Here is a 7,727-nt window from a genome sequence, read left to right on the forward strand (position 1 = left end):
CCTGCTGAGCTGCCTCCGTGCGAGCGATCACAGCCTCCACAGCAAGTGTAAAGGTCCCGTGAGAAACGTAGGGGGCGTGAGCTTCTGTCACCCAAGAGCAGCAGCCCCGAAGAGGAGGGAGCCAATGGACGCACAGCTCAAAGAATACACACAGCAGTGTTGCTGAGTTGCTTGTGTGAAAGTAGCCAAATTGGTGTACACTCGTTCTCAACAACAACAGAAGCAAAATAAATTATCCTTAAGAAAACTGCAGGATAAAGACGACAGCCTGGAAAACCCAGCAGGGAGGCTGTGCTTTTGTCAGTGGAAGTGTGGTCGTTACATCTGGGACTTGAGAGGATTCAGAGTGAAGGGGTGGAGTCTAGTCTGTCATAGCCAATGAGGCCTCTATGTGGGCGTGGCCTTCTGAGGATTCTGGGAACTCCAGTATTTCCTCCTTGGAAGCGGGAGACACTTCTCTCCCTCTCTCTCTGCTCACTCCCTGGGAGACTCTACTGACAAGTCTGACTCCCTGAGAGACATCCCTGAGGAGGAGCCACATGGACCTACCCTGATGCAGCCAGAACCCTGGACCTGGAGAAGTCATGTGGAGACCCCTGCCCGTGCTGAGATGCTTACAATGCCACCAGATCCACAAAACTTCCCACTCACTGGCCTATGGTCATCCTGCATTTGGTGTCATTACATGTGTTTCACGAGTCTGAAGAGGACCTTACAGATCGGTATCAGACATATGGGCTAATATCGGACTTATGGACTGGATCTGGACTGGACTGGGATGTTTTCTCAAAATTCAGCGGCTCTTGTCTATAAAGCTCTCTCTTGTACACATCTGCGTGTCTACGAGTTTGTTTCTCTATCCACCCGGACTAACACGGTTCATTAGGTGACAACTACCACCAACAATGCCAGCCCCTTCATCTGTCGGAGTCAGCCTACGTAGCAAGAGTGGGAACACACAGTGGAGGCGGTGGTAGGCTCGGGGCAGTCATTACTGTGAAGAGCTTTTTCCCCAGGAAACAATTATGCAATAATTGCAAGCTCTGGAAGACAATAAGCTGAAACTAAGCACTCAGAAAAATCATGTTACAACCACTTCTGAAGTGTGATTTTTCTCTCTTGTTTTTCTTTACAGCCCTAATACTTGAAATACATATCTATATGTCTATATACATGTATGTATATGCATGTATAGATGTGTGAGCATATAGATGGGTGTACGTATATATGGGTGTGTGCATGTGTGTGCATGCATGCCTATACATGAATGTGGTTATGTAGATATGGGTTCATGGGGGTACCCCCCCAAAATGGAAATTTTTTTCAAAGCGATGTATTTAAATTTTTTCTTGTGAAACAACCTTATCGCCTTCAAAGTACTCTCCATTACACTGAATACATTAAGTGTAATGTATTAGTCAATCTGCGGTTCCATTCTTGGAAACATTTTTCAAACTCATCTGTTTGGATGGCTGACAGCACCTCCCTTGTTTTTTCTTCACCTCTCCTATGTCATCAAATTGCTGTCCTTTCATGTCCCTCTTCATTCAAGGAAACAAAATGAAATCACACAGAGTGAGGTCAGGTGAGTCAGGCATTTGGGGCAGGAGAGGCATGCTGTTTTATGCCCAAAACTGATGCACTGAGATGGCTGTGTGGGCAGGTGCATTGTCGTGGTGGCAAAACCAGTCCCCTGTCTGCCATAAATCAGGCCTGTTTTGGCCCACATTGTTACACAATTTTTCCAGAACTTCTAAATAGAAAGCTGGATTAGCAGTCTGACCTGGTGGAATGAACTCCAAATGCACTGTGAGTCGACATTTTCAAACGTTTGGAAAGTTGATTGACACCCAGAACGAGGTTTATCATCAATCAACATTTCACCTTTTTTGAAACAAGAAAACCACTTGTACACTTGAGCTGTTTCTTGTAGCGCTGTCCCAGTAAGCTGTGTTCAACATCACGAAAGTTTCTGTAGCATATTTCCAGAGCAGGGAACAAAATTTCACAGCCACACGCTGTTCTCTTAAATCAGGTATCACAAAAAAATGAGGTTTGAGCAAACTGCTTTTAAGAAAAAAGTCACTGTGATGAAAGATTATCTTCCCAGGTGACGCCCCTGGGTGCACTAACTCAGAGCGGGTTGCCCGAGGCTCACCTAGCAGGAAAAGTGTGTACTCTGGAAGCTCAGCTCCACCCAGCAGAATTCCAGATGTGGGGGGTACCCCTCGTATATGTGAGTGGGTGTATATGTAAGAGTGTATATATGTGTATAAATGTGTTGGCGTGTCTATATTTGTGTATGTAAATATATATATACATACACACATGAGGGGGGCTTCAATAAGTTTCTTGACAAAATGGAATAAAAGATCTTGGCACTTTTGAAGCCCCCCTCGTGCCACTTCCCAATAGTATCTTGACTTCTCTTGGAAATGAAAGACGACACTTTTACCAGATGACCTTCAGCTGCATTTATGGTTCCGCTTCATAAGCACCTAGAGTTATATGAGGTCAGTCTTTGTTTTCTGTTTTAAGGAGAGAATAATGACTTTTCTTATTTTCCCCCCTTTTTGAGTTGAAAAAGCTCTCTTTTAAAAAGCCGAGATGTGATTCACATCACCTGAAAGTCACCAGTTTTTGAAAGTGACTGATTCTGTGTTTTTCAGCATATTCCTAAAGCGTTGTAGCCTTCACCCCCATCTGACCCTAGCATGTCCTCAGTGCCCAGAAACACAACCGGTATCCAATCCCAGCCTCCCTCCGTGGCCCTTTCTTTTTTATTTGTTTGTTTCTTTTCAATTAAAAGGAAATAGACAAACTTTTATTGTGAACTGGGAGCAGGTTAAAGAGCAGATCATCCATCAGACAATTCATACACTTTTTTTTAACATTTTTTGCGTTTCATTTGCAAAGAACCAGCTTTGGCCATTACGTTTCTGTTCCTTTTTAAGGGTTTCATCAGCGTACCCTTCACATGTGGTACAATTTACATGTTCAGTCATAACGAGAAGAGTTACGGGATCATCGTTACAACCCATTTCAGAGCCTTCTTCTTGTACTCAAGACTTGTTAGCTCCCCATTTACCGCCACCCCCACCCCACCCCCATGCCCTTAGGCGATTATCAGTCCAGTTGCTGCCTTTACAGATTGACCTGTCCTGGATTTCATGTACAGAAGGTCATACAAAACAAACAGAAGCGCACACACACACAAATGCCGGGATGAAACAGGAAAGCCTCCATCGAAGAGAAAGCCGAAAGTATTAAAAATGGAAACAACTTCAAAGTGGGTGGAAGGGAGACCAAATGATAAGGTGTCATGGTCACCTGACCACATCTGCCACCACCGACGACGTGCATTCCACGCATATCCCTTTTTTTTTTTTTTTTAAGTTTTACCAATGAACTTTGAACATTCTGATTTTCATTCTGACGCTGAAGACGGCCCAGCCCAGGTGAGGGCCTCACTGCGTTGTTTATGCCCTGGGTCTCCCGGACCACACGCTGGCTTGTGAGCAGAGAGCGACGTCAGGCTGCCCTGGGCAGTGCTTCCTGGAGGGCCTCCAGCACGTCCGCTCCTCTTCATCCGGCAGGACGGCTCCTGAGTGCCCCACCTGACTGAGCCCCTCCCCTCTCCTTCGGTGAAAGCAGAAGCTTCCCTCCTTCCCTCCCACACCTGCCATCGTCTTCCCGCCCAAAGGGACAGACACCCTCGAGAGTCCCCTTTAATGCCCCACGTACCACCTACCTTCCTCTCTCGACTGAACGGGAACAAAAATTCCATAACGGAATTTGTTCTTGTCTTAATTTATTTTTAATTGGTCTGTCCTGCCAGTCCAAATGCAGTCCAACTCCTCACTGGTCTGACATCACGTGCAAGTGTGAAGCTGCCTGGTGACGCCACAGTTGAGGCTGCTCCCCCAAAGGTCGGTGGTTCGAGCCCCCTAGCAGCTCTTCGGGAGAAAGAACCAGCAACCGCCAGCATTAGCCCACTGTAGGCTTCTGCGGCTGGCGATCTTTAATGGGAGAAGACAGCCTCATCTTTCTCCCAAGGAGCCGCTGGTGGATTTGAACGGCTGATCTTGTGGTTAGCAGCCCACCAGGGCCTGTAAAGATTACAGTTGAAATCTTTACGGAGAAGCCCCGCTGGCACAGCAGTTGAGCATCTGACTGCTGGGTGAAGGGACAGGGCGGCGGTTCAAACCCACCAGCCGCTACGTGGGAAAAAGACAAGGCTACAGGGCTCCTATAAAGATTCACATTCTCACACCTCGTAGGGAAGTTATACTCTGCTTTGAAGGGTCACTGTGGGTCAAAGTAGACTCAACACATGTGGGTGCATTCGAACAAGTGGAAACCACGTACTTCCCCTCCCTCCCTTCCCCAGCGGATCACAGGGTGAAGCCCTGAATGATGAGCCAGAAGGCCGGTGGGCAGGTCAGAGCCACACAGACCAGGCTGGGAAACAGCCGTGGAGCTGGAGGAGCCTGGAAGCCCTGGTGGTGTCCCCCACTTGTCGCCTGGCCCGGGGCTGGGGGGGGGGGGCAGGGGGTGTTTAAGTGCTAAGGCTGCGAAGGGAAAGCTTGGCGATTTGAACCCCCAACTAGCTGCTCCTGCGAAAACTTGCAGCCTCGGAAATGCCAGGGGACAGCGCCGCCCCATTCTGCAGGTCCCTCTGTGAGTTAGAATCAACTTGGTGGCCGGGGCCTCAGTTGCGGGGTACAGGCTCCAGGTCTCCTGGGGGTGCCTTGTTGGCTGTCGCTTGCCCTTGGTGCTTGTGTATTTTCCATACCCATGGTGAGGGTTACTTCGGAAGAACCCGAAACACAGCAGACACCGGCTCACACAAAACTCTCCAATGGACATAGCTGAAGCTGTCAGGCCCAACCTCTGGGGACGTCAGCTCTGACCTTTGTCCACCGGGCCACACTGACGGCAGAAAGAGCCTCAGTGGTTCTGTGGCTCCGTGGGCATGGGTAGCACCATCTGATTGGACTTTTTTCCATTCTGCAGTGAGGAACAGCAGCGTGATTATCTGACGGAGAGACGGGACCTGGCCATTGACTTTATCTTTTCTCTGGTGTTAATAGAAGTCTTGAAACAGGTAGGTCGCTCACCTAACCCCACACGCGGACAAGGTTTTATGACTCCGAGAGAATTCTGAAAAAGAAAGAAAAATTGTTATGGTCTAACTTTAAGAAGTTGTCCAAGAATTCCAAGTTCCAGGCCGAAAGAATTCTGTCCAGGAGCCCTGGTGGCACGGTGGTGAAGCTCTGGGCTGGTGGTTGGGATTCACTCCCTTGGCAGGCCCACTCTGTCCCAGGGTGAGGCGGTTTTCACAGTGGGTTAAGTGCTGGGCTGCTGGCCCAGGGTCAGCAGTTCAAACCCACTGGTCGCGCTGCAGGACAAACATGAGGCTGCCTGTCCCCGTAAAGAGGGACAGCCTTGGGAATCCCCTGGGATGGTGACAGTCCATCCTGTAGAGTCTCTGGGAGTCGGAATCTACTCCAGGGCAGGGCTTCTGTCTTCCGCTCAGGAGCCCTGGTGTTGCATTGGCGTTGGGCTGCTCACCTGCACGGTGAAGGTTCAAACCCACCAGCGCTCCACAGGAGAAGGATGAGCCTGTCTGCTCTTGTAAAGATTGGCCGACCTTGGAGAGCAGGGGTGGGGGACATCCAGGCCCTTGAGGTCCCCGCCAGCAGCTCACATCACACCCTCACCAGAGAGAAGCCGTCACGCCGCCCCTCACAATAGGGGTGAGCTCATTCCGTGGTTGACCAAATCCAGCAGGCTGCGTTCTGAGTTGATAAATTTGTCTGGCCTGAGAACGGCACTGTAAATATCCGGATGGCCCTTGGTAGGAAAAAAAGTTCTCCACCCCTGCTCTAGAGGGTCCGGATGAATCAGAGTCCACCCAGTGGCAGTGGGTTTGCACCCTCACCCACCCGCAGTTAAAGGCCATAGAGAAGTAGCCTTCAAAAGTTCGTGGAGAACTTAAAAAACAATCATCCTAAAATGAAATACGCAAGTCCACCTTTTCCCATGAACTATCTGAAGCCCCCTCATATGAGAGGCCCTAGTGGGGCAGCAGTTAAGCGCCTAGCTGCCAACTGAGAAGGCTGGCAGTTCAAAGGCACCAGCCGGTCCTCTGGAGAAAGATGAGGCCGCCCGCTTCCCTTGAAGATGGACGGTCAGGGAAAACCCCGTGAGGCAGTCCTTGTCTGTATTCCAGGGTCCTGGACGCCTGTAGGGATCGGCGGTGGGTTTGCGTGTGGGTCGAGCATGGCCGTGGGGGTGTCTGGCTATCGGGAGGACTGCTCTCCAGTGCCCCTTTCCAAATGAAGAGCCGTCTGCCCTTCCTGCCTTCCTTTCCATTTCCTGCTCTCTTCCAGATCCCGCTTCACCCCGTCGTAGACAGTTTGATACATGACGTCATTAACTTGGCTTTCAAGCACTTTAAGTACAAAGAGGGGTAAGTCTGTGTCCCACCGAGGCGGCCAGAGAGGTTGGGGCACCCTCTGCGGGCGGCGGGGCCCTGATGCGTCTGTCTCTCTGTGCTCAGGTATCTGGGTCCCAACACTGGCAACATGCACCTTGTGGCAGATCTGTACGCGGAGGTCACTGGCGTGCTGGCCCAGGCCAAGTAAGTGGATGCGTGGTGGAGCGCTCGGCCACTCCCCAGTGGGCGGTGCTTCGAGCTGACCCCAGAGGTGCCTCTGGAGAAAGGTCGGGCAGTCTGCTCCTGAAGACCCCACGGCGCACACTTTGCCCTGCCCTGCAGGCGTAGGGGCGGCAGCAGGGGTCCCCCCAAACCTCTCCCCCTAGTGTTAAGGATTGTCCCCCACTCTCCAAAACATAGGCATTGGAGCCCTCACACCCTGTGGATGCTGTGGCACAAGGGGTCCCCTCATTCCGTTATCGAGGCTGGACCAGTATGGAATGTCTTAAGCCAGTCATTTCTGAGGGATAAGGCTAAGCTCATTAAAGCCCACTGCCACCCCGTCGATTCTGACTTACGGGGACCCTGCAGTCTAGGACAGGACAGAGCTGTCCCTGTGACGTGCCCATCTTTATGGGAGCAGACAGCCTCTTCTTTCTCCCCCAGAGAGGCTGGTTGATTTGAACTGCTGGACCTTCTGGTCAGCCCAGTGCACAACCCACTGTACCACCAGGGCTCCTCAGCCACAGACAACAAAGAGCAGAGGTAGCAGAAGCAGATGCGCCCCCCCACATGACATTCCCAGGGCATGAGGCACCCGAGCTAGAGACACAAGGACCTTCTCCTGGTGCCCACACAGGGCAGCTGTGCCTCGAGCCCCCACTGCCGGCCCCTACACTGCCAGCAGGGGGACTTCTGTTTGTGAAAGCCGCTCCCTTGTGGTGTGGGCCTGCCTAGTGCTCCCGCACTCCGAAGATTCCGTTTGTTAATCATTTTATCTTTCAACTCTTATCACAATCCATACATACATCTATTGTATTGAACACATTTGTTGTACATTTGTTGCCATCATCATTCTCAAAACATTTGCTTTCTACTTGAGCCCTTGGCATCAGCTCCTCATTTTCCCTCCTCCCTGCCCCCTCCCCCCTCCCATATGAATCCTTGATGATTTATAAATTATCATTAGTCATATCTTACACTGTCCAATGTCTCCCTTCACCCACTTTTCTGTTGTCCGTCCCCCAGTTCCCCTTTCCACCCCACCCTCCCTCCACCCTCCCGG

The sequence above is a fragment of the Echinops telfairi genome, unplaced genomic scaffold (assembly GCF_000313985.2).
Source record: "Echinops telfairi isolate 266 unplaced genomic scaffold, ASM31398v2 ScPeMD7_2565;HRSCAF=3150, whole genome shotgun sequence".
NCBI classification, from domain to species: domain Eukaryota; kingdom Metazoa; phylum Chordata; class Mammalia; order Afrosoricida; family Tenrecidae; genus Echinops; species Echinops telfairi.